The sequence below is a fragment of the Desmodus rotundus genome, chromosome 3, assembly GCF_022682495.2.
Source record: "Desmodus rotundus isolate HL8 chromosome 3, HLdesRot8A.1, whole genome shotgun sequence".
NCBI lineage: Eukaryota > Metazoa > Chordata > Mammalia > Chiroptera > Phyllostomidae > Desmodus > Desmodus rotundus.
Genome location: NC_071389.1, coordinates 129,625,074 through 129,652,999, shown reverse-complemented (window position 1 = coordinate 129,652,999; position 27,926 = coordinate 129,625,074). Strand labels below are relative to the sequence as shown.

The following is a 27,926-nucleotide window of genomic DNA, read 5'->3' as shown; positions in this document are numbered from 1 at the left end:
TTGGTGAACTTATAGCTGTATAGTTGGTTCATTTCTAAATGATTTTAGCATTGGAGACTGACTGTAGCCAACTTCCTCAGGGAAAAAAAAAATCCCTAAGATTCAAATAGCTAAATAAAGTCTTCAAGACGCAGCCTGACACTGTAACATTATTTCTCCTTGTATGATGAGCATCACGTGAAAGGCAGTGCTTTAGAAATCCAAAGTTTCAATACCACTTGACTCCAAATAATGATCAGTGAGATAATTTAATAACCTCCAATTTACTTGACAGAATATTGTTTATGTCTAGTGAAAGTATGTTAGAAATGACTTAGACCAAAGAAGCAATTTGATTGGTTAATGAAGAGTCTAAGAATGACAACTGAATTTGATGGAATTCATTAGTTAAGACGTTCAAGCAGATACTTTACAACCCCAATTATGGACTCTAACATATGTAATAGTCGCAATGTGATATATGTACTTCGTTGTTGAATTAGGTGTATTTGAGAGTAAGACATAGTATGGCGCAAAGAAACATCGTCCTGAGACAAATCCTGCCTGCACTCCCGCCCCCTTACCCTAATATCATCTGCACAACAGGGCACAAAAGCACAGAGGCAGATGTCACAGCATATTCTTCTAGAATGCAAGGCTGCCCAAGACCATCTACAGATAATGAACCATGACAACTTTGGACGTGATGAAGCATAAAATGAAAACAGGAGAAAGCAAAAATGCTATATAAAAGACCTGTGCCCCGTCAACTAAACTAGCGCTTCAAGGGCATTAATACTAGTGATAATTGCAAAAGATACTTATTTTAATATCATAAAACCACTTTTAAAGTAAGAGATACAAACCTATTATCTTCTGTACAAATCCTTCCCCCACTCCACATATTATAAAATATGCATAAGGATGGGGGGATGATCACCAACAAAATTTATCAAAGTTTCTGGTTTTTCCCCCAAATACCTTAATCAGACGGTTGTGGCACAATTTCCAGGAATGCAGTGATGGGCAAATGAACAGTCTTCTGATCAGAATCCAGGTGTTTGTCACTCAAATTCTTGTTAGTTCTCGTTTTCCTGTTTTACCCTGAGAGACAATAAAAGAAATAATCCATTACAATGCTGGTCTGCTATTCCCTCTTCACTTGACTTTACTACTAACTGGGCATAGATAGTTCTGCTTATGCAGCCCATTCATTATTCACATCCTGCTCTAGCCTCCTTAATTCCTGGTGTGCTAGGTGCTCCAGGCTAATAATCAATACATGCAAATCATGCTGACATAAAGAAAAATCTAGAAGAAAAAAGGTTTCAAAAAAGCGAGTTTTTCATGTTTCTTCTGATATACTCTGCTCAATCGCACTGGTCTACAGAGAAGAAATAGCATGTGCTGCCACAGAAGGCACCCAGTAGAATTGCCCACCGTGGGGAATTATCTCTAAGCAATTCGCACTTTGTTTTGCTAACAAGACTCCTTGTTACGATACTGAAATGCTATCCTCCTCTGGCAATGTTCTCCCAGCATTCAGAATATTGAAAAGCTAACTGAGTCTATTTTGACTTGTGAATCTCTTAGCAGGCACCACAGTGCCAATAAAAAGGAAAGGTTTTGCCAAATATTTACCTGAGGAGGACATGGAAATATGGCCCACACAAAAGGCCCAAGTTGTGGAGGAGTCTATCAAATATTGTAATAGTTCCCTTCCTTGCTTGCTTCTTCTGTCCTTTCCTCCTCTCTCCCTCTTTCTTTCATCCATTCTTTTTTTCCTTCTTCAATTCCATTTTTTAATGCACTCCTTATTGCATTTATCTACTCTTTGATATAGAGCAACCTACTTTCTCATATTTGCAGTTTTAAATAATGATTTTAGAACATAAAATCCCAAAACTCTAAGCACAGTAGCATGCTTTGTTCACAAATGTGGAAACATAAGCAAGAGGACTAATGTTATCAGCTGAATCTCGTAGTCCCAGTTAAGAACGGAGGCTCTGCATCTTCCAGTGGCTCTCACACTAATCAGACCATTCTGCCCTTTTACAGTTTCAGTTTCCAATCTCTGGAGAATGCTGACATAGCAACACCCTGGGATCTGAGGATTCAAGCATTCATACTATGAGATAAATGCACACACAATCCCCTGCAGCTTTCATTATATTCTGAGTAGAATTTTATAGTTTTCCTGCAGTTATTAAGGAGTCCTATTTGCCAACTAATGGACTGGAATCATTACAGCATAAGTCCATGTAGGAAAGTATGAGAGTTCACTAGCTTTCAAAAAACCTTTACTTGTTGGTTTAAAGAAATAGGTGCTATGTAAGAAATCATTGTTCCCCAAGAGGCCCCTGAGCTCCATTTGGCCTGGCTGATACAGACATGGAATTGTTGGCTTCAGCACAGGTTGTTTCCATTACAAGTACTTATTTATTCCCTGTGATCCTGTCCGTGAACATTAGTTGAGTGTCTATATGGACCTTTTTTTGGCTAGCTCTTGGGAACAAAAAAGAGAAAGATAGTTTCCTGCTTCTGAAAATACGAGTTGGGGAGTCAGATATAGAAATAAAATGGAATATTGATTGTGGAATGTGGAAAACTACAAACTGATAAGTACCAGAGTGGATGGAGATTTAGGATATGCTAGGCACTGAAGAAGGATTCTTCCTCTCAAGAAGAATTGTATTTTCTCATTGGAAAGAAGTAGAAGACATCACTGACACTGTGGGCTTCAGTGCTTGCGTGTGTGTGTGTCCTTCAGAGCACTGGGCACAAGGTGAGCAAACAGTAAAGTCCTGAAATTATTGAATGGTTTACACAACTGCGGCCTTTCACAACTGGATTTTTTTTCAATGATTCCATGTATAAAGTGGCTTTTCCCGCCAGAAAGCATTTAAAACGTTTTCCCATGGCTACAGGTCCCAAAAAGTCTTTGATTACTGAGAAAGCACAGCCAACCAGAGTCATTTTCTACATGTTGGAAGGAATACACGAGTGAGAAATATACTCCCATTCTGGAAGCCAAATAGCGAAGATTAAAAACCATCTGTCATTGGGACTATGAGCCCACGAGCAGGCAGCAGACTTCCAGCAGGGTCTGGGGCAGGAACAGTGTGTAACACAGATTTAAAAACACAAGATTAAACTAGACTCATTTGCTCAGTCACATGGTTTAACGGCTATTACCAGCTCCCACCAGAACCCTCTTTGCCATGAGTTACATAAAAGCATGTGTTGTAAACTGAAGACATTTTTTGATGTAAATTCATTGTTTCTCTCAGAAACAATTTTCTAAACACTTATTTTGTGTCAGGCGGGGTGCGAGACACTGCAAGTTCATTTGCAGAGGAAAGCAGTAGCTGCCTCAGCACCACCTTGCTTCACCCCAAGGAGCCTGCAGGCTAATGACAGACAGAGACAGATAAATACACACACAAAGAGCATATGTAACTATATAATTTAAATTGTAAAAGTTCCAAAAATGACAGGTAAAGATGCTAGGGAAGCGAGAGCGGGAGCCCTCATCCAGAACTGGCTCCCATGTAGAAATCACATGTACAAATAAGCTGGGTTTGGAGGTGTGTTGGGTGCTGGGGCTGGGTAAAGGGATAGATTCGAGGTGGAACAATATGTTTGTGAAGTCCTGAGGCAGAAAGGAGGTTTATATGTCTGAGAAACAGCAACAACAATGGTCCCTGTTGTGATACAATGAGTATGGATAACACCGAGCATATCAAGGCTGGAGGCAGGCCCGAGTTAGTCACTGCTGAGGGTTCTGAGTGACAACCATGAGAAGCCACTGAAGGACCCAGTCCCTCTGGTTACTCTTAGAATGATGGATTGGGGTTGAGGGTGGGTGGATTCATTTACCATGATTACAAAAAAACCTCTTTCACCTATTTCTTAGGAGTAAAACTTACCATATTTATTACAAGTCAATTTTCTGGCCCCTGATGTTTAGTCACAGTTGATTTGACTTATAAGTACGCTGCACTTTTCTTCATAGCACTCATCCTTGTTCTACATTTACGCTTGTTTGTTTCCTCTTCTCCCTAGCTCCACCTCTTCAAACACCTCTAAGAGCTAAAGTTTTTTCCATTTGATTCACTGATGCTTAAATAGGGCCTAGAGCATTATTTGGCACAGAATAGTAGCAGCTCAACAAATTCATCTTGAAAGTGTAAGTGAATGGATAATTTAAAAAGTGGTCTCCTGGATGCTAGCAATCATTTAATGTTATTCTGCCCCCTAAGTTGCTTTCATGAGAGGTCAACTTTGCATGGTAAAAAGTAGTATACTAGACTAATCAAATGTGTTCCTGCTGATTTGTCATGAAAAACAGTATTTAGAGTTGCAGCATATGGAGAAGGCATAGCTAAGCCAATTTGGGCAATGCAAATGTATAAAAACGAAAAAGATGAATGCAAAATATATTTTATCCTAAGTAACGTACTTCTCTTAGAATTTGGGCTCAATCATTATAGAATAAAATCCCATCATTTGTCAGCAAATACTCTTGATAGTTTTCATAAATTCTAGGTCCTTGTGTTATTACAATTTAGAGTTGGATGCAGGCACAGGACTCTCTAGGACCCTTTGTTTGGCAGGGAACTTACAGGAGTATATCAAGACCAAATATATGTACTTCAAATTTTGTACTATTAAAAGATGATTTTTTATGGCACATATATAAATTCATAAAAGCGTACAGACAAAAAATATTTAAGAACCTTTATTGTACTGTTTCCTCAGAGTGAGATGTTTCTAATTTATCAATGGTTTTCTTCCATTGAACATATGTACTATAAATAATATTGGGTTATATATAAATTGTTTTAATATATCAAACAGCTTAAGTAATCTAGAGGGATGTGCTTATGATGTGGTTTTCCAAGAAAATACTGCCAAAGGTTATGTGCTTATGATGTCTTATGCATTTTTGTTTATGTATCTTCATTTTTTATTGTGCAATTTTTAAAAGGCTAATTTGAGTATTGCTCAAATGTGGAAAACTAACTTTATGGTAATCAATGTAGATTAAAAGATTCAGTGAACCTTGGTAAAGAAAACATAAATGACTAGTTTATGATGAATTACCTCAGGTTTTTGACCTTATGTATAGGCAAATCAGATGATATAACAGCAAATTAACCAAGACATGAATATTTAAAGAGTAATTACATTAGAACATTTCCTGTGCCAAGAAGACCTGAAGGATATTTGCATAAGGAGAATCTTGTTTGCAATGGGCAAAGGCAAAAAGTAGGGGAGTAAGTAGTAGAGCTAGACTTTTACTTGCAACTTTCAAAAATGTTTTTCACAGTTAAAAGAATAATTTAGGACAAAATGTTTCCAAATTGTATTAGAAGCATAGAATGAAAAAGTCCTTTAGGAATTATCTAGTTTTTGGTTTCATTACCTGTTGGTGGGAACTGTAGCTCCAAGCACTCTGCATAGTCCCTGAAATATTGTGTAGAATTGTGTGCATTTATGTACTTATGCACCTTCACCAAATTCTCAAAAGGAATCCCTAATTCCTTCCTTGATAAAGTATTCATAAATAAAAATTCATTTTTCCAAGTTCTAACGTTCATATCTTTTGATTCTCAATCCAGTGAGTGAAAAATGCCATTTTCATCACAGGCTTCCTAGCTCCTTGCTATAATGGAAGGTCCAAGTCACACCAACATAGCCCTTTCCTTCTAAGAATAAAACACTGAAATGTCATAAAATACTCAGGAAATCAAGTTTTTATATTATTATTTGAATAAGATTGGTTTGGACTTTTAAAACAATGTCAGGGAGAAATCCTTCACCACAGTTAGTGAATGTGCGATGAAAGCCACAGGAACTTCACATAATTTCTCTTTGTGAACTGACTAGAAGACGTGAGCTTGAAAAGCTTGACTCTCTTGTCTGATTTAATCCACAAAACAAAGCATCTACTTTCACTGTTTTTGTTTTACTTCTAAAATCTCAGCATAGAATACACTGTGAATTTTAACAGCCTGTTTTTGTTCAACTGATTGTCTTCAGTTTCTCTATTCCTTTGTTAGGACAAATGAATGTACTTCTTTTGTAAATTTATTTTTGAGTTTAATTTTAAATTATTCAGAAGAGGTTTAGACTTCTTTATGGAATAAATTTAGTTTGGAAAGACATCTAGTCTGGAGATTTGCTAAAACTTGCTGTCATACACATAACCTATTGACCATTATAATGCACATAATCTATTTTTATGCATAGTATCTATTGACCATTGTTATTGGTATATTGATTACTAGATAACAGATAAAAGCTCTCCTAGCAACAGTTGACCACTGTAGGAATTTACATGAATTCTGGTCTGAAGTGCAAGTGAAAATTATTGGGACCATAGATTTAGGCAAAGCACATAAGCATATATATTGCATTTTGGGACACCAAAGCCAAAGTAAGTAATTTTATGGCACTATTTTTTTAATTGTTTGTTGCAAAATATACTTTTCTAATAATTTTTTAATAAATCAAATTTATTAATATTTATACTATTTAATTAATTCAAACTTTTAAATAGATTGAAATAATATTTATATTATGGTTATATATAATTATTATTATTTTACTGCAGATCCAATTTAAGAGAAAATGAATGGAATCTAATATAAAATTTTTTTGAGTGACATTTATAGTAAAGAACTGAATTGATCTCTCAAAGATACATGTTTTGGTTGCCACTGGGTTCTGTCTTCAGACAGCCTGAGTTCAAATCCAGACTCCAGCACTTCCTAGCTATAATCTCCAATTTCCTCATCTAAAACAAAAAACAAACAAACCTGAATGTAGTAATTCTCCAGTAGTGCTGTTGTGAACAGTGGATAAATTAATTCAATTACAATGCTAGCACATAATTAGCCCTATTGTGTTGGCTATTGTGAGTGCTACTATTGTTGATATAATTATTTTTTAATATAAAGTTATCACCAATTCAAATTTGAAAACACTCTAGCCTAGAGGTTCCCATTCTTAAATGCTGAAAGCACATGTATTTATGGGATATTGGAGTGTACATCACATCACTGAACTGTTATCCATCATTTTTTATGCACGTCATATTTCCTTATCTTTCCTCCAGGTACTTGAGGGCCAGAAATTTCATACTAATTTGTTTTGCCCTTTTTCTTCTATCTCTCCTTCTATAGCAACGCATATTCATTGAGCAACTCCATGGCAGGTACTTTTGTAGGTCTGAAGTTACAGGAGCAAACAAGGCAAAGTCTTTGTCTCCATGTTGCTTAAGCTTTTGTAAAATTCAATGAAAACTTTCTTACTATTTGCTAAATTCAATGCTGATGCCAATGATGAAGTAACAAATACAAAAATAGTGACGTGAACAAATATATGTAAATATTTTTGAAGTATATTTAAAATGCAAGAAATTGTAAAGATGTAAACTTTCATAAAAAGACAATAAAATCACGAAAAATTAACTGTGATAATAAAGTCAGAGTGTACTGACATTGGTTGAATGGCAAGTATTATATCAAGTAAATAAAGTCATGTTTTCATGTAAATAAATAATAAACAAGATTACAGTTAAGCCACAATAAAAATTTTTATCCTTTACAGGAAGGGATTATACACTTTGATAAGAAAAGAACATACCAATTAACAAATAAATGTAGTAAGTTATAAACATTTTAACTTTTACTTTATGGTATAAGCTTACCTTGAACAAAATACTTAGCACATCCTACATTTTTACGTCACACCGCCCATTTCCGAAAAACCCAGACGATAGCAGGTACAAGCCAATATAAAAAGGAATCCTCTACTGAAATGGCTTGTTCATGTAATAATGACCACAGACTTTCATTTTAAACTACACAAATTGCCTATTTTTTAAAATGACATATCTTCAATGTATTATTTGGGCAATAAGAATATAAGTAGAAGACAACTGTATTGATCTCAATTGAGTAATTAAACATTTATCTGTTTCTTAAATCTGATGTAAAAACACATAATTTACAATGATTAAAGCTACTGAAGAATCACTAACATTTTGAGTCCATTAATGATATTGTAGAAAGGGAGACTAGGATATTTATTTTTTGTCTCTAGGATTATTTTATGTTTCTAAAAGCATTGTGAACTAAAAAAAGAAGTTAGAAATTTTATAAAGTTTAAAATCAAGCCAAATTAATGACTGAATCACTTATTTATGGTATGCAGAAGAAATTTTAGAATATGTAAAACTTTTAAAAATCAAGCTACTTTATTTTCACATTTAAAAAATATATACATATAAACTATTAAAATATGTTTACTCTGAACACTCTTAGAATGTTAGGCCCCTCAAGGTAAGAAAATGTTTTTCTAAAGCTACGATATTAGAATATACTTATTTCAGACTGAAGGCATTTTACTCAGCCAACTGTCTTGTACAAAGAGATAAATAATCAGTATCTCCTAGTAGAGAATTTTGGATCTTATCTAGTGACGTCTTCCATCTTCAAACCTCATATTTCTAGTGTGTCTTCCAAGGCTAGCGTTCAGTAGATCATTTATGAAAACCCGTAGTCCCCTGTGAGGAGGATGATGCTACTATCCCCATTTTACACATCAGAAAACTCAAGGTCACACTGGTGGTGAAAGCTAAGCTGAGATTTGAACCTCAACTATCAGTCTTTCAGTCTCACTCACACTTACTTAGGTAACATTCCACTATATTTCTTAGTGTGTGGCTCTAAGATCGGTGAGCCTAACAAAATTGGCCCGTTTCTGTAATACAGCTAAGACAGTACAGGAGGTGAAGCAGGCAGAGTGCGCCGATGATTTGTTTTAATTTAGGTAACGATCTGCACACTTTCTTTTTCAGCTCAAAAATGCCTAAAACCACCTCCTCACCCTCCTGCCGCGACCACCACATTGTTCCCTGGCTTTCTCATTTGGTCGTGTGTTCATTTGTTTACTCATGTAATCAGGTTTATTGGAGGCTTACAATGGACTAAACACAGACACGAAAGATGGTTACTTTAGTCATGAGCATCACACGAAGTCATCTTTGCTTCCTTGCCTCTGTGTGCAATCAGGAACAATTCTATCCATTCTTTTTAATGTGTCTAGTAGCAACTTGCCCTTTTTTCTCCATTTCCACCATTAATGCATTGAGACTACTACTCAGGCCTTTATCACTTTATACCTAAATTAAAACAACAACCTCTGGAGAAATCGTCCACCTTTAATCCCTGCTACACACTAACATCAGATTAATTTTCCTAAAATACTTAAGTATGTAACAAGTTCCATTATTAGAATCACACTGACATAATTCCTTTAAGGTCTGGACTAGGTGTCCCACTTAATTGTCTGATGACCCTGCACCACGCCAGGGGCAGACTGGGCAAGTATCCAGTAATCGTGTATTGAATTATGCACGCAGTGAAGATCTTTTAGGTCTATTTTTCTCAGAATTCAGAGCAAATTAAGAGATGATATGAGTTGTTCTTTTCAACTTCTTTATTAATATACATGGAACATGTTAAGATTCAGAGATTAACTTTTCAACGAAATGGTGTAAAATACATGTCCTCTCAAATTAATTTCATTCTGTTTCCTGGGTCATCACCCATAAAATGTTCCCTCTGTATATTTCAGAGATTCTAAACTTTCTTTTTATAGGAGACTGCCCGGAGGAGTATGGATCTTTATGAGAATCCCACGACTCTCTCAATCAAAATTCACATACAGTAAATATATCATTTATGCCTGTAAGAGATCAAAATCAACCTGAAACTCAAAAGAGACTCCTACACTATGGACCTTGATTAAGAATCCTTACTCTTTTCCTTTTCTATGTCTGTTCTCCAACAGTTTACAGACAAGTTCAATTTTCTCCATATAAGCCAAAATATTCATTCCACATCACTTACCCTTTTAACCTATACTGATCTATCTCCTTCTTACTAGGAAACTTTCATGGTAAGCTTTTCTGCATTCACTTCAATGCAGGCATTAAATCTTTCTATTAAAGTCTTCATGAACCTCAGGGCTGCGAAACCCAAACCTAAAACACAATTTTCAACTTCTCTACATCCACGTGATTGTTAAGCACCCCTCCACTGTCTCACAACTTTGGCTGTGTATCCATACGTGCACTTCACGGTTTCTGTAGTTCTGTATTTTATTGTAGTATCCTTTTCTGCTTACTCTTCCTTTATCATATGTGCACTGAAACCCCAAGGTTCTGTCATCCTCAACTCTCTGTTTCTACATTCTTCCACATACTCTAATAGGGTCAGCATTACTGCTATGCAGATTATTCCTAACACTACGTCTTTAACACTGGCTTCTTTACTATACTCTAGACCCCAATTTCCTGCTGATGGCTATCTACTTATAGATGACCTGCTGGTATATTAAACTCACAAAACTTAAATAAAATGTAGCGCACTTCCCTCAGGGTTTTTTTCATATTTTGTGTTCCGTACTTCAATTATAAACTAACATTTTTAGTTCTGTGGCAGGTCGTTCTTTAAAAATTTTAGTTAGACTGCTTCTTATCAATTGAAATTCTTCAAAAGTGTTCCTCATTACAGTTCACATCTCCCAGAAGCCATCCACAGCCCCATTTGTCTGAGTGAGCATCACTGCTTTGTACCCCAGAGCATCCCCGGCTCCTCTATTAAACTGACACTAACGCCACAGGCCTCTTCTGTTACTTTCCAATAGGCTGGGAGGCCCCAGAGGCAGGGAGCATGTGTCTATTATTCCTAGCTCATCAGACAATTGAATTTATTGCTGCAGGAACTCACTTCTCCTTCTTCTTTTTCTGATGGGGAACTAAGTGAGAAAAACTGATTCAGAAAGGTGTTTCTATAATATTTTCCATGCTATTAAATATAACTTATTCAAGAAATGAGCACTGCCTTTGCAAAACATTGTATTTCCACATTCTGTATATATTTAAATTATAACAGCAAATATTTTTTATATTCCTAAAATTCATGCCATTACTTAAAATGTCATTACTTAAAAGAGAAAATCTGGAAAGGCTAAAGGTTAGAAAGAAATGTAAAGGAATGGATTTGAAAACTGGGTTAAAACATAAATCATTAAGATTTCCTTTTTTACCTTCTAAGCAAAACTCCCAACAAAGCATGCAGGTGTAAAGTTGCTATTTTTTGTTTGTTTCTTTATTAACATCTTGACCATTACACTGTAAAATAAAGTATATACAACAGTTTTATAGTTATTTAAATGCAGTTACTTTGAAACCATGTGACTTTTTTACAAGCGCTCTGGAAAGCAGTTCTTACCAACTTGGGCTTTAGATTGTTGTTCAGCATCGCCAGTGGTGTTTCTCTGTTTTTCAGTCTCACAGTTCAAACTCTTTAGAACTACATTCCTCAAAGGTAAAAGCACTTCCTGTGGCCTCCCTGATCATGGCATAATATTCAAATACAGTTAATGCTCCAAAGGACGTGAAGGCATTTCCAACTGTTACCTCACTTTTCCACTGAGCTCCTCCCCAGCCCAGAAAGCCGGCAGTGCGACCACATTTTTATTAGTTGAAACAGGGTAGAACTCAGCAGCATTTTGTGATGGGCACATATTTTCTTAAGGAGCCCTGGCATGTATTGTTCCGTAATAGGCATTAAACCTATATATTTGATGGACTGTTTCTTTGTAGGTGCCTCTTGTAAGAATCATCCATCAGAATTATTGCATTGCCTTTGGGTTTATATAGAAAAGTCCCTCTAGTGGAATACAGCCTCATTTTCATTTCCATTTTAAGGTAGCAGCATCAATTCATAAAGAACGTGTTTGTAGTAACAGCTGGGTATAGATGATTAGAGGTCTTTTGAAATAATAAAAAAAAATAAAACCAGTATTTTATGAAAGGAAGCTTTTTGATTATAATTACTCTTAAATAAGATTATAATTCCAATAACTCTAAGCAAACATCTTGAAATATTGCAGTTGAAGTTACATATAATTTTATTTTAAATAAATTTATAATATATATATTTAATGAGAAATCTTTCTTGTGGCTGATTCAATACTCTGGAACACTGCCTAAGATCCACAAAATAGAGCTTATGCTAGTTAATATATATAGTTTTCTATCAGTTTATTAAAAAGGTAACTAAATAAATATTTGCTGGAAAGATTGAGATAATAAAGTTTAAAATTGGCATATTATAAAAATAAGTATTTATATACAAAGTAGTTTCATATATATTATATACAACAGACTCTTAAGCTCTATAAATATGCTTTAAATTGATCTTAAATGGATCTTGAATGTTTTTAAGCCTTGCACAAGTAATACAAAATGAGATTAAAATATAGTGCTCTTTCCTTTATTTAAATTATAGCTGCAAGCACTAAAAATCAATCACTAGAAAGAATAATACATACTCTTCTGAATGATCTTTGATATGTGCCTAAACCTGCCTGGTGGAGCCTAGGTAAGAATTCTAACAGCAGAATGTATAATCAGGAGGGAAAAACAACGTGGCAAGGAGGCGATCGAGAAACTTCTGTGTTTGGATTTGTGAAATAAATTAAAAAGAGAAATTTGAAGCATCTGTTAATTCTTTAGCTTCTAGGTGACAGCCCTGATGTGCAGCATTTTTGTTGCAGTTTGGAACCAACTGGGCCTTGAAGCATGACCCACTTATTAAAGGGCACTTGAAGAAGGGAGATAAAACTTCATCTCTAGCTAAAACTTTCTTCGCAAGGAAAGATGAGAAGTGCCCTTAAAATGGCCTTTATTTTCCTTAAAAATTACAATTTAAACAGAACGGAAGAGGCTATGATCTCAAATGAAGCTATGGAAGGATTTAGCATTTAGGAGATAAGAGAGGAAATTGAGGGAAATAAAATGTTTAAGTTGTTTCTAATGATGTTTAAAAATTATCTGGATGCTGGAATGTAAACAAAAATTTAGGTTGAGTAAATTCATTTTAGAATCATAAACGATTTCTTAACCAAATAATATGCTATAATGTTACTGTTTTCCCACATTTTGCAGGGTTCTTATATTTATCTATTTGGGGGGTATTATTTGATGATAGTTTATAAGATTAATATCTTTGGTGTTTTGTTATTTTTTAATGTACACGTGACCCTGCACGTTCATTTTAGTCAAAGAAAAAGTGTAGTGCCTTAGGTCTAGTATTTTGACTCCCAGAGAAAAGCAAAAAAACCAAAAAAACCAACAAAACAAAACAAAACACACACACACACGCAGAACCCCCAGGGTTTTCATTTAGAACTATACAGCATCCAGTTCTGATTCTACCCATATTTAGTCTTTGTGAATCCCTTTTAGTTGCAAAATACAATCAATAAAATCATCCCCACAGAGTTTTTGCATTCACTGAAATAAGAGTGAAGCTCAATACTTGAATATAGTAAGTGCTTCAGCAAGTGAGAGTTTGCTCTGCAATAGTTAGAAAACATTTTCATTTAAACAGAAAAGAGCCCTGGCCATCTCGGCTCCATTGGTTGGAGCATCCCATCCTTCCCTAAACCAAAAGGTTGCTGGTAACCCTAGTCAAGCCACATACCTAGGTTGGAAGTTCAACCCCCAAGAGGCAACCAACTCATGTACCAATCCATGTTTCTCTCTCATATTGATGTTTCTCTCTCACTTTCCCCACCCCCATCCTATGTTTCCTCTCTCTAAAAGCACTGAAAAAATGTCTTCAGGTAATTATTTTAAAAAAATAAGTAAAATAGAAAAGAAAAACCCATAAACACTTATTAGGTATTCTTCCCAATAATCAAGGTACACAAATACATTGTCCATTAAATTAGCAAGCGATAGACAACGTGAGTAAATGTTTATCCATTGGTTTCCCTCAGTCAGAGGCTGCCGGTGGAACTGAACGGAGGCCACCTTCGGTAGCAAGTCTGTTCTGGCATTACCGTTCTCTCTCCCGTCCTCTGACACAGTGGCCGGAGGGCAGAATCCATGTTCACTCTAACAGACATTCTCACTGCAAATCACTGATCTGGGGCTCTTATTTAATTTTTCTCTTTCTAGCTAGGAAAGGCTTTGGGGCTCAGATGGGTTTTCAGACATGTTTTAAAATGTGGGCTAATTGTGTTCCGGAGAAGGGAGGCCAGCTAACACACTTGACTACAAAGCCATCAAATACACTGAGAACAGAGGCAGGCCATGCAGATAGGAGAAGGGACACAGCTGTCAAGAGTGACATTTGATGTGCAGAATGGATTTCAGAATAACTCCATAATTCTAGGATTCTTATATCCGAATACCTAAAGTCACCAACAGAAGGCTCTTGTTTGTCAGTGAAATGTGGTACAGTCTTAAGTAGAAATTCAATATATGTCATCTCATACACAGTCTACTGCAAAATGTGAGGTTTCTCTCACTTTTCACTTATTTCATTTCATTTATACTTTTTGTTTTCTAACTTTATTTTAGCTAAGTTTTTCCACCTACTCTTGTAGTTTCCTAATTTAACTATAAATGAAGTTGGCAGTCAGCAATGATTCGAGCAGGGTAAAAACCTGATTGGTGATTAATTTGAAATCACACCTGCCATTTGTAAGAGAATGATGACGATGCATAATTCTCTGTGACAGCAGCCTTCTTCTACAGAGCCGAACCTTGTCTGAGCGCTGATTGTCTTCTATCACCTCCTAACCCTTCAACCATACTGCGGCTCCTAGGTTTCTCACCATTGTACCGTTAGTGACAGAGTCTTAATATTAACTTCATTACTCCTTAAAATTAACTAAGCACAATATGGTGTAAGTGAATTAAAATGTTAGTATATTTTAATTCATTACCATGCTCATCCAACTACCGTTTATTGAGGGCCTACTGCATGCCAGGCACTGTGCTAATTTGAAGGTATAGCTATGAAGAAAGATCTCCTGCTGGTCTACAAGCAGATGACAAGAGAGCAAAGACAGAATTTAATTAAGGAAATACAAGAGATACACAGTACAAAATAATTTACTATTAGCAGGAGAGTAATGACTTCAAATGTTACACAGTCAATGGTGAATAAGGTTGCCTATTAAGCTTACTTAAACTGACATTAGAATTTAGCAAAACATTATTCAAGAAATGATTAGCTTTGTACTATAATGGATTTCATGGTTCCAAACAACAAAATCTTTTGTCTGTCATTAAAAAAAACAAAGAAAAACTCTCCAACTTTCTTAACCAGTAAACTGTGATGCTAAGATAGTGTTCAACTCCATTTTCAAAAGTTAACATTTTCCCTATGAAAGCAAAAGGGAATTCACCATAATAGGCAAACTTTAATTAGGATGATAATCTGTAATTATTTTTTCCTGATTAATTTTTCAACTATATAGAAGGTTAAATCCCAATAAATAACAGAGTAATCTTGGAGTAAACTACTACTAAAACACAGAGCCCATACATAACATTCTTGTCAGTAGTTAATTATGATAAGAAACAATTTTCTCAATTTAGATGAGTGTTTTCAGAGATTGCTACCATTGTTTTAGGGATTTAGGGTACATCCTTTAAACAACAAAAAAACTTCCTGAAGTTTCTTTTCTAACAAAGGGATGGAGAGGGATATTTACTCACTTAGTCCTCAAAATGATTCCATGTTGGAGATACTATTATTATCTCAAACTTTACAGACAAGGAAACTAAGACATGAGGGGGTTAAATAAATTGCCCGTCATGGATATAACAGGCAGAGGAATCAGAATTCAGACTGAGGTGGTGTGCCTCCAGTTTCTTTGTGGACTTTGCATTAATACACTATGTTAAATTGTTTATTTCTCAGAATGTTATTTCACTTGTGTGACATATTTAATAAACACACAGAAACACAATACCTCTCATTCCAGCAATGTTAGTACTCCATACTTGCTAAGGTGCTCCCTCCCAAGGCACTGCACACCACACTTTTATTTAGAAAAATAACACCTCAGTTTGATACAGAGAAAAGCAACCTTATTTTATTGTAATTTCTAGTCTTATGGGAGTCTCTATCCTTACCTACACACCTTGACCTTTCATCACCCCATTCTACACCAAAAAACTCATTCATTTTCAGTCAAAGAAAATATAAGTTTGACCTTGAATTTTTGTAACACAAGAAAATGCAATTGATCTGCTAGATGACCATAGCAAATAGAACTACATTTAAGTCTGTCACTGTCTGTCTTTCTCTCTCTCTCACACACACATACTCCCTATTTTATCTATATATGTATACACAATACCATAATATCTCGACGAAAAATAAAATGTATAATCTCATAAAATTGATAGGCAAAGGGTAAGGAAAGATTAATTTCTTCTGGGTCATTATAAAGATGTAGTTCAAGGACACTAAGGCTGCTATTGAGACCAACTAAACCCCTATGTGACAAGTGCTATTATTCCCTGCTGTCCAACCACTGTTACCCCACTCTAGATATACTGGCAAAACCTCAATAGTGTGCTTGGGAATTAATCAAGCAACACTTTTCTCATCTTTTGAATTCCGATTCTGCTGATAATCAGACGCCACCTTAAAATGACATGCCATATAGCAGCTGGACAAGACTAAATGGAACTTTTAAATTATTGTTAAACCCCCCAAAATAATGTTTTCCTTTCTTAAGCTATTTCAAAATTTCTTAGAAACTGTCTAACTGTCACTTTAAATTGAAGCACCATTTAAAGTTATTAAGAAGCACTGCTTTTATAGGAAAATGGACAAAAAACTAGAAATGTGAAATTATAAAATTGAAAAGAAAAATCTCAAAAGGCATATGAACTCAGCACATGCATTCACACAGTTTTCCCATCTTCAAGGTTCAGATAAAGATTTTAATTAGCTCCCTTGAAAACTGTTAACGCTAAAATAAAAATTCCATCATCACTTCTTTTTCATATAGTACTCAGGATACCGTGCCCAAAATAGAATTTAAATTCCTGATTAGCATTGCAGTGAAGAGTGGAGAAATATAATGCAGGTGATATTGGATCAGTTTAAGTGCATTTTAGCAAATAAATCTTTAATATTTAGCATTTATTACTACACACACATAGGTAAATTATATATTTTATTTTTCTCTCACATGCTAGTATTTCACAAAATCCCCAATGAAAAATGCATATTTAAAATTATCTACAGTAACAAACATGCCATCACTGAAAAAACGCTCTAGGCAGGAATTTACATGTACAACAAACTGATGAAACCAAATTGGGTTCAATATTAAGAAGTTTTTTTACATATGTTCTCTCTGTCTGTCTGCCTGTTATCTATTTCCATGTACATTCCTACCATAATGAAGGGTGCACGGGGCACATATAGCATCCATTATCTGCTAATTATTTCAATAATTTAATATGATGGTGTCTTTAAATATAAAATTTATGTTAAGTAAAGGAAAAACTTTATCAAATGCATTCACGTTAGAGTACACAAATGATGGAAGACAGCGTTTGATTTACTTCTGAAGCTGTCGCTTGCAACAGCCTTATTTTCATGGTCAAGGTGACTTCCAGATTTACTGAGTGAATCCTTACACAGAACTGTACCAAAGAGAAAACAACATGTGTCAGCCCTGTGGGTGGAGGTGACACGCAATTTAAAATGTCTAATTGCACATTTCACCTTAGCTAAACATCCTGAAAGATGACATGATTTAATTGCAGATTAATGCATTATTTCTCTAAAGCCACAAATGAAGTAGCTAGAGGAAAGCTCTCTCTCTGATTCTTTACAGAGTCGAAAAATTCTCTTAAATGCCTTACTTTGCCATACACATCTGAATAATTCTCCTGAGTATCACTGACCCTAAAATATAACGGTCTAAAATATTAGCAGACATTAAAATGTCTTCAAGGATTATTTTTGAAATGTGAATAGTTAAAAATCATCCCTGGCTAGGAGCCTAAGGCAAACCAGGCTAAGCTAATACAAAATCTGATACATTGTCTTCACTCTTTCCAGTCCCTCCCCCATATTCCTGCTTCTTACTCTCCCTCTCCATGCCCCACTGTATTCTAAATTTTTTTAAGAAAAAATTCAAACCCTTTTCCCTCTGGCGAAGTATATTTGTATTTTCTTAACCTCATAATGTGGTTTGAATTTTAAACTTTATTAAAGTTTGCTGCCGAATATCTAAATTCCTTGAGACATTTCTTCTGGTTGGATTATACAATTTGTATAAATTCTCAACACAACACCTCAACTGTCTTTAAACCAGAAAAGACTTTAGGATTTAATGATGATGATACTGCGTATGCACTGGTTCAGTCCATCCATAAATGCTCTCTGGGTACTTATTAATGTACCACACTCTGTGCTGGAAATGAAAAGAACAAATTCCATCTAATTACCCCTAGGAGCTACAACAAATAAATGTACTGGGTGCAATAGCAGCACATGAGCAATATGTGCTTTGAGGAGAAGCTCATTTTAAAGTTGCTAGAGTGAATGTGCGTGCCCCCCAAATTCGTATTTTGAATACCTAACCACCAAGATGATGGTTTTAGGAGGTGGGCTCTTTGGATAGTCGATTAGGTCATGAAAGTGGAACCCACACCAATGAGATCTGCTCCCTTATGAAGAAGACCCCAGAGAGTTTCCTGGACCACCCAACATGTGAGGACAGAGCATGAAGGATGCCCATCTGGTGATTGGTTATTGATTTGTTAGAGCAGCCCAAATAGACTAAGACAGAGGTGGAATCTTAGGCTGAATGCATCTATAACCTTTTCAGCTTGTCTCTGTATGGGTCAGTCCTATTCTCATACTTTACTAGTTTTTCTGACTGTCTCCGACCTCCAGACCACCTGGCCACATAAGCTGTCTCCCGGAGTCATTCATTCATTCATGCATACGCATTAACTCCTGCTGCAGTCTAAAGGCTGGTTTCCCCACTACTGCACAGTGCAATGCTAAGGGTACCGGGATGAGGATAGACTTTTCTGCTTTCAGGAAGCCTATGTATTAAATTAAATATCTACTTAATTATAGTTAATAAGCGCTAAGCATGACAAGTGAAAAAGTTCTGTCCTCATGGTTTTGTCATTTGAGGTGCACTTTTCCTTCTTTAATCCAATTGTGATTTGCTTTGCTTTTAATAGTCAGATTAAGAAAAAATACTTCAGAATATAGAATGTGATGTCAGAAATACATGTAGTCTCTATTTAGGGAATACCATACGTTGGTCTGTTTTCGTGATGGAGAAAGGGTTGTGTCGTCCCGAGCAATCTCGGACAGCAAGGGCTGTTTTAGGAGACCAGAAAATACCATGTTTATTAAGCCGTTCACTGAATTTACCCTGTTTAAAAAAGAACACAAGAAAATGTAGGAGTATGATTTTATGGTACCCAAACCTGACAAAACTGTAGTCTAGGAATATTCCAGAATTACCAATAAATTAGTAGTGACAACAGTGCTTTTTGGTATAATTACTATACAGTATTCATCTGAATGAGTCATGGCACCCTGACAATCCATGCCGAATTTAAAACAAATTGCAGCTATAATTTATAGTACAATAGAACCCAAGACAGAGGCACATGTAGTCCAAGCTCTTTAAATATTCTATAAAGAATAGCTCAGAGAAGCACAAGTGACAATGAGCAGAGGCTGGATGATGAATCATCAAATAGTGTAAGTAAAACCCTGCCTGATTAAATGCTTTGTTTTTAAACCACCTGCATCCAAGCCTGCTGTAGCAAGGCAGATCAAATTGTTCTTGGTCTTTAAAAAAAAAAATCAGACGGGCTTACAAATCATAAGTTTTATTATATTATGAAACTCACGCCACACTGAAGCACTGAGCATTATGTAATTCCAATTACCTGCATTTGGGCCCAGGGTTTGGTGCCAGGCAAAGTTAAACACACGGCTAATGTAAATGATGAGGCTTCTCATGGCTTTGGGTTGTATGCCGGTAATTTCATTTTGGTCTCTGTGGCCTGGAGAATTCTTTTTTCCATCCTTCACTTCAGGAGTCTTTTTTGTTTATCCCACCAACCAGTTACCAGATGCTGTGTCGACTAAGCTAATTAGTGGAGTCTCCTTCGAAAGCCGGGGCTTGCTGAGTGTGGTCGTTAGAACAGACAGAAGTGTAGAGGCTGGAGACATCCCGAATGACACGTAAGCTTCAGAAAAGCACTCTCGTAGCCAAGTCACGAGGAGCTGCATGGCGGTTGTGACGAGGCTACAGCAGAGAATCCACTCAGGTGAACAAATATCTGCCCATTCATCTGGCTTTTAAAACACGATGCTGAATGGTGGGTTGACTAACTTGATCATTGCACTGATTTGTACAGACTGAGAGAGTCCTTTTTTAATGTAAACTCTACATTTTATTTGTTTATATAGTAATAAAACTGTTATCGCCTATTAAACAATCCATTTTAAACTAGCGTTTCCCTCCTCTGGAGTATCATAATTACTCTAAAAATTTTCTGTTATTAAATCCCACATTATCGTTGCCCTGAAAATCTAAACAACAGCATTTCTCATGTCTTTCCTATTAAAACACAAAATTATCACTGGGCTGTCATTTTAACTTTGTATTTTCCACCAATCCCCTGCTCATGTGCCTTTCCGATCTGCTACATCGGTGGCTACCTGAAGACACAGATCCTGTGACTAACTTGTTTTTATATCACTAGACTTCAGCATAAATCCAGTAAATCATAATTTTTAATACATTTTTGCTTAATAAATAAATGAATGAAGCTCCTGGTCCTATAATAGACTGACACACAGGTAATTAGGAGACAATGAAAACTTTTTATCCAAAATAAAAATCTCTGGTTTGTGCAAAGGCAGAGGTGAGGCTTCATTATAAAAACAATGGGATTATACTGAACTAGGGGAAGGAGTGAATCTATACCGAGAGACTGGACTTAACTCTTACAATGAAGGAAATATATTGTCCATTTACACAGAGGATTACCTCATTTCCCACATAAACCTTACACCTCTGAAATAATATAAAATTGCATTGGACATAAAAATATTATCTGTTGATATCCATGGCTATGATGTTGGCTTGTATTTAAAATGTAAAGGTATGGAAACTCATCATTCCTCCTGAAACTGTTGGTAAGTTGGTACTCTGGTGATAGTACAATGGCTGCTCTATTCTGGTCTGAGCAGCCAGGTTTCCTTTTATGGAAGTTAGGGGAAATATAGAATGGCACAACTTTGTTCAATAATTCTCTTAAAAATGGCCCTGGCTGGTGTGGCTCAGTGGATTGAGCGCTGGCCTGTGAACCAAAAGGTCGCTGGTTTAACTCCTGGCCAGGGCACATGCCCAGATTGTGGGCCAGGTCCCTTTCCCTCTTTATAAAAATAAACAAAATCTTTTAAAAATAATGATTCTCTTAAAAATGAAATCAGGAGTTTGTAGAAGAAAACCATTTCAGAGTCAAACCATATGACCAAAAGGGCAGATGTAAGTAAACCATGCGAACACTTGAAGTGCCTTTCTCACAGTTTGTTGGAATGAAAAGAACGAGGAATCATTTAAACATCACTGGTTTTGAGTGAGTTTTGTCATTTACTAGCTATGTGTCTTACAACGAACACTTTAACCTCTCTGAAACACATTAGCCTGTGCTGTAAAATGTGTCCACAATTTCTACTTCCAAATGTGATTGTGATTACTCTGTTAACAAGCACCTGGCACTTTGTATATATATGAGTATCCGCCAGTGAAATTAGTCCTTTCTCATCACTGGAGCTTATAAGAAACTATCAAAATGTAAATTCCACTGGAAATATGTGCATTGCATGTGTATTATGATTGTTTATATTATCATATTAAGACTATACTTCAGGAAGGAATTGCTTAAAAGAATTATAATACAGCCATTTAATGAAATAATGTAGTGACAAAAATATAAAGTAGGTTCATATATACTGATATATTATTTTATATTTTATATGATTGAGTAAAAAAAGTAATCTTCAGAATGGTATTACAGAAAAACCCATTAAGGTAAAAGCATATATTTAAATACTATCAACAGTCTGAAAGGAATTACAAGAAACTGATATTACAGTTTATTTTAGGGGGTATAATTCCAGGGAGGCTCTTATTTTCTTCATTTTTGAATTTTTGGGGGGGAATTATGATGTAACAGAAAAATGCTAAAATATTTGTAACTTTTAAAGAAAGATATTTTACTGCTACGTACGAACATTGATTATAATATTAGTTTACATCTACTCTGTTCCTATTCAATTAGAGGCAAATTCATATCCCATGGGTTTTTATAGTTCAGATAATTCAATGTAATGTAGGTTGCCCAGTCTCACCTTTGCCCTTTTGGGCCAATAAAAGAAAACTACCTTACTATTCTCTCTGGCTCTCTGTTTTTCTCACCTGCTTCCTTTTCAATGTGAGACATATGCCAAAAAGTGAGATTTGGAAGTCTGTTGTGCTTTCTCACTCGGAAATGAATTTCCAAAGCTGGCTCCTATTAATTCTCTTCCTTCAGAGGAACCCTTTCTGCTATACACTATCGCAGATATTTTCTCTAGCGATGACTCAGAAACACCCTCTGCTGTCAATCAATCTCTAGAACACAGACACTTCAAAGGGTTTTAGAAATGAAATGGTGTTGTGATTGAAGTTTCTCAAACTAGATATTCTTTAAGGTTTTTAAAACTCAGCTGTATTAATCTGTGACACCTTATACCTCCGAAACTCAGAACTATCTTGACACCAGTGGACATGTTTTAATCATTACCATAGTTCTGTAGATATTAGTTGGTATTACTTTATAAAAATAATAAACTTTATTCATGTTATTGTTGCAGACACCTTGGCTGTTCATATTGTTATATGAATAATATTCATCTAACATTTATCAATATTCCTGACAATATTCCATAGCAATTTCATATTTCCAAAAGTAGCTTCTATAATAAAACTATTATGACAATCTTTTCAGTATTTTCTATCTATGTTTCCAGAGACAACTGTTTCAGTGTTAGCCCAGGGGTATACCATGTCTTTCCTATCATGCAGTCCTTGGTCTGGAGAAGTCCTACAGCCCATCACTCGCCACTGCTATAAAGATAAGCACTGAATTCAACGGGGCCGAGGAAAAAAAGAGGCGGTCCTATTTGAGAATTTGGGATTTTATACCAGATAAAAGATAATATAACGTAAGAGAATATGCTTTTGACCACCATAAAAAGGGGTTTTAACTTAGTGTGTGTAACGAACTTGTATTGGAGACACAGAACTGGAGATACCACACGCTGATATAAGTGCGCGCTCTGGCAGCACTGCTCCACGGACAACACGTGCGCACTTCTCTCGCTTCTGGCACCGCGAGCGTGAAGGGAATGGATACTACCGAAAATGCGAACATGTTCAATCTAATTAAAGATGCTCATATGCCTGTGATAAGAGGAAAGGAAAATGAATTCTTGACCAGATTAGAATCTTGAGAAACTATAAGTCAAATGCCACTTGTCATACCTTGGGTTGATTAAATTCATCTAATCCTATATATACATGAATATAGCGAATGCATATTTTACTCCTTGATGTCTATATTAATAAATAGAATGAATCTGGCTTTATTTTTTAGAATTATATAAACAGACATAAAATGGCCAGAAATTGGTGTATCTCGGTAGAATATGTATCATTCATGACAGTATATTCTCATTAAAATATAGGTCATGAACTATGCTAAATACGGTGAGCATCATTAACTTTGTTACAGTATATTACAAATTTAAAAAGGCAATAATTAACCTGACACAAGTGTTTCTTACAAACCAGCTGTTAATTTCTAGATGAAGTAATACATTTTCTAAATTATATTTTGATTAGGAGTAAAGATAGATATATGACTAAATAAGAAAATTAAATGTCATTAATTGTAGAAAATGTTATTCCATGACTAATTCTCTCCTTTGAGAGCTTCTAATATAGTGAGTTATACTCATATTGACTTTAAAAAATCATCTGCGAAATGGTACTCCCTGTATTTTCAATTAGTTAAAATAATACATAGGACATTTTAGGTATTTTATTTGTGTCATTTTCTATCACCACAATTAAATTTATCCAATTTTTGCATACACTATTTTTTTGGTTCTTTAAAAACTCTGAAAAAAATAAACTGGAAAATTTAGAGCTGATCTTTTAAAACACTACTGGACTATGGGGACATTTTATTACAATAAAATAAAGTATTTATTAACATTTTTAAGAGATTGATTTACATAAAAGGCCCACCCTAACTCAGTTATTACAGAGACTTAACTTCTTTAAATTCCATCATTCCTTTAGATTAGAACCCCTTGCAACAGGCCCAGGCTTTTCTAAACCAATAAAAACAACCCAAGCAGTTCTGTAAAGAACAGAGATAATTCGAATAAACCATAGAAATACGGCCAAATAAACAAAATCCCTGTCATCCTCCAAAGCTACACTAGCTATTTCCAGCCTTTCTGTGGTGTGTCAGCATGAGAATATGAACGTGAAAGTGGCAGTTTTAGTACATATTTAATTTTTAAAATCTCTCATCAGCCATTTCTCCTAAGGGAATCTACTTTTCTTGCCTAGATTCAAACTGTTATCAGGCACCGTTTATCTGGTTGAATCTGATAGCCTGGGTAAGAGCCCGTGACTCTGATCTTCAGTGGTTGGGCTTCTCTCTCAGAAAAGCCCCGCTTCACCAGCCACTGGGCTTCCAGTTCCAGGTGATGATATATAACCTGGCCTAAATGTGAGTGATGTTTCTTTCAAGAAAAGGGAAAATTTTCCAATGCAAATACACCCTCCCTCTTTCTATCTTTTCGTCTATTTTCACTTGGCCCAGTTGTGACCAACAAGAGGCTAACGAAGTTGTCAGGCCATAAGGATGCCACCATCTACAGCACCATCGCAAAGGGTAATTCCTACATCCACACAGTCTGCCTGTTTGCCAGGCCACGCGGGCTCCAGGGCAGGAAGAGAAGCGCGGGGAGGAAAGTAGCTGCCAGTCTTTTGGGAAGAAGTAAAATAGAATCCAAAAGGCCTTAGGTGGGGACTTCATCAAATACATTAACAAATCATTCTTGGAAAACAAAACATAAAGCTGTTTTTTAATATAGATGTAAAATAATTCTTATATCCTTTATACTGACAGACTTATAATAAATATTTCTATGCTGCATTATGATTAAGTCCAGTGCTTTTGTTCACTCCAAAGCTGAGATATTTTAGGTAAAAGTTATCTTCATTGATCTTCCAATTTGGTGACAAAATGTATCACCTAATAAGTATTGATTCATATGTGCACTCAGAGCTACTGAGTCTGGTGGTTTTGAGTAGTTCCTGGTTTGATAAATACATGCTCTCACCCGTTAAGTATGACTGGATTGTAAGCTCCTGAGGACAGAAACTGTGCCTTTCTTGTCTCCTGCTATATCTCCAGTTAGGAGCTGCCTTGGCATGTACCAGGTACCCAGGAAGTTCTTATACAATGAATAAATTTGTTCTCTCCTTATAAGAGAGATGATCTTGGAAAAAAAATTTTTTTCTGATTTTAAATATTTTTAAAAGAACTTTTCACTTAAATAAAAATGAAAGGATTTTAATGTTAACATTCTCTAACATAAATACATAGAATTCTTTACTATATACATGTAAATCTGCTGTAACATTATCTACCTGAGTTATAGCCTGAACTTTTTAATGGCTCTTACTCTTCAGGAAAAAAAAATCTGAGTTTTTTCTCTGAACAGTGTTAAGGAGACAGTGACACTAAAGAGGAAACTGCATTTTTAGAACTTTTTTTATTCTTCCTCAGATCTTTTTCTACAGGGCTAAGGAATATTAAGAAAAGCACCATAATAAGCCCAAGGAGCGCTGCCCTCAGTTTTTGGTAGGGCGGGGAGGCACGCTGGCTGTGAAGGAGCGGGCAGAGGACTAAACAAGGGCAGGAACAGCACGATTACTCACCCTTTACTCTCTCTATACTGGACCGAAGTGGTTTGCCACTAACGTTGTTAGATTTCTGTTATTCGGCTTCCACTGCCCAAACCCACGTTAGTGGTGATGCACAATGCTAACGTCACTATATCAGCCCCAAAGACTGATGACTCCACGAGCCTTTCATATAAGCACTGCTGATCGCATTTCCTGAGCAGGGGGCAGAGTTTGGCTCGGTAACATCTGCCTAAGGACATCACTGAATAACCAGAAACTGTGCAATCCTACAAAGAAGGAAAACATACACATAATATATGTGTTAGGTATGTATAAATACATATGTATATTATCTATATGGGTATGTATAGATAATATATGCATATAATAGGAAATAGTCCCTTATTCTGTAACAAATCCAACAGCTAAATTGCTGTATTATTTCCAAACTCCTTTCTGTCCACTCATATCTGTGGCTACACATTTGTTTTAACTTGCTTTACTAAAAAATTATCAAAGAAGGAGAAATATTATGGGGTGAGGTGATTGAAGTTGTTTTCCACACATGTTTCTGGACTTTGCATCTACACACAGAAATTGCTCTGAAAATTTTATTTTAAATTTGAGTACAATTTGACTTTGCAATGTCTTTTGGGAAACTTTAAGTTTCAAATGCTGAATCATGTCCCAAATCTAAGGGGAAAAAACTTCCACTTTTCCTTCAAAATTCTACTTTAATCTCAAGCACTGCATACTGGAGATTAACCTGTTACGATGGGGCTGCACTGTCAGCAACATATGCGTGTTTACTACGATAAAATTTCAGTCCAAAAGGCACAATTTCCCCAAAATTATCTTTAAAAAAATCAAATACTGAGATAAATAAGGTAAGCTGGTTATAAATAAGGAATATCTCTGTTTTGAAATGTATTACAATTTTATTTTCTTTTTTTACAATTTGTATTTAGTACAAATTAACTTCAGTTCCCTCATATTTTAATCACAATAATATTTTATTTATTGGAGTAAAGAAATAACCTATCTTTAAGACAACTCTTTAAGGGGGTTTGGATCAGCTGAAACATTTTCAGGAATTTTGTTGTTATATTTGCATCCTGACGTCCCAAGATAAACAACTCTAAAGTGAAGTTCACTTACAAATAGTACATGGTACATAAATAAAATTAAAGTCCTGAGGCTGACTTAGTAGCTAATGATCACTTTTTAAATAGGAACTATGCTGTTTTTAATAACTTATTTATTAAAAATATTTCTTTTACTTAGTCTTTAAAGACAAATAAAACAAATCCCTTTAATCCCAAACTAAAGCATCCCTGCACTGTACACACTGGGGATGGGGAGATGGCATATGGCAAGGTAACTTATTTAAATATTTTTTTAAAAAGTTCTCTGGGTATAGAATATAGTTAGGCTACACTCAAAATTAGCTATCAGTTGACATATCATTTTTCAGAAATTTTTAAAATCATGATGTCTCTGTAAAAATAAACTATGTTATTCAATGTTTCTTATTAATGTATAAACCCAAAAAGATATGGGCTTCTGCAAGACATAATTTACCATGTTTACAAGACACCATTATTTGAAGAAAAATCTATGTACTTATTCAAAATTCTGTAGTCAACCAATTCAACAGGACAAAGTATAATGTCTGCTTCACTATGAGGTTCAAATAAGATGGACCACGTGATGGGCTTTGTTACTGGTGGAATACCAGGTCAATTTTACACAGTTATGTTACAGAATATCCAGGAAGGCAAGGACCATAATGATGACATGTAATCGAGGTGTTTTGCAAAATCCTTTCAAAGAAACTGTTGCATTGTAACTTTGTACAACTTATCTCTAAAACTTAAAAGTCCGTTTTTCCAACCTGGCATGTCATGCTTTTTACAACAGTTTTAATATTTGCCACAGGCTAAAAATGTGGCCTGGAAGATAGAGCTCATTGGGGAAACCAATCACAGATACGATGAAAAGAAGTGGAACATGGCTGAGAA

At 35.5% G+C, this 27,926-nt stretch overlaps 1 protein-coding gene across 5 annotated transcripts in view; it reads right to left on the bottom strand.

Moving 5' to 3' along the window:
• The window catches only part of SYT1 (synaptotagmin 1), a 515,905-nt gene that overhangs the window by 411,038 nt on the left and 76,941 nt on the right, over positions 1–27,926 (bottom strand). For all 5 annotated transcript variants that reach the window (XM_045187319.3, XM_045187317.2, XM_024579712.3 and 2 more), the window contains one exon: positions 961–1,083. The gene's annotated coding sequence lies outside the window, so the exon portion shown is untranslated. The remainder of the gene's footprint in view (positions 1–960; positions 1,084–27,926) is intronic.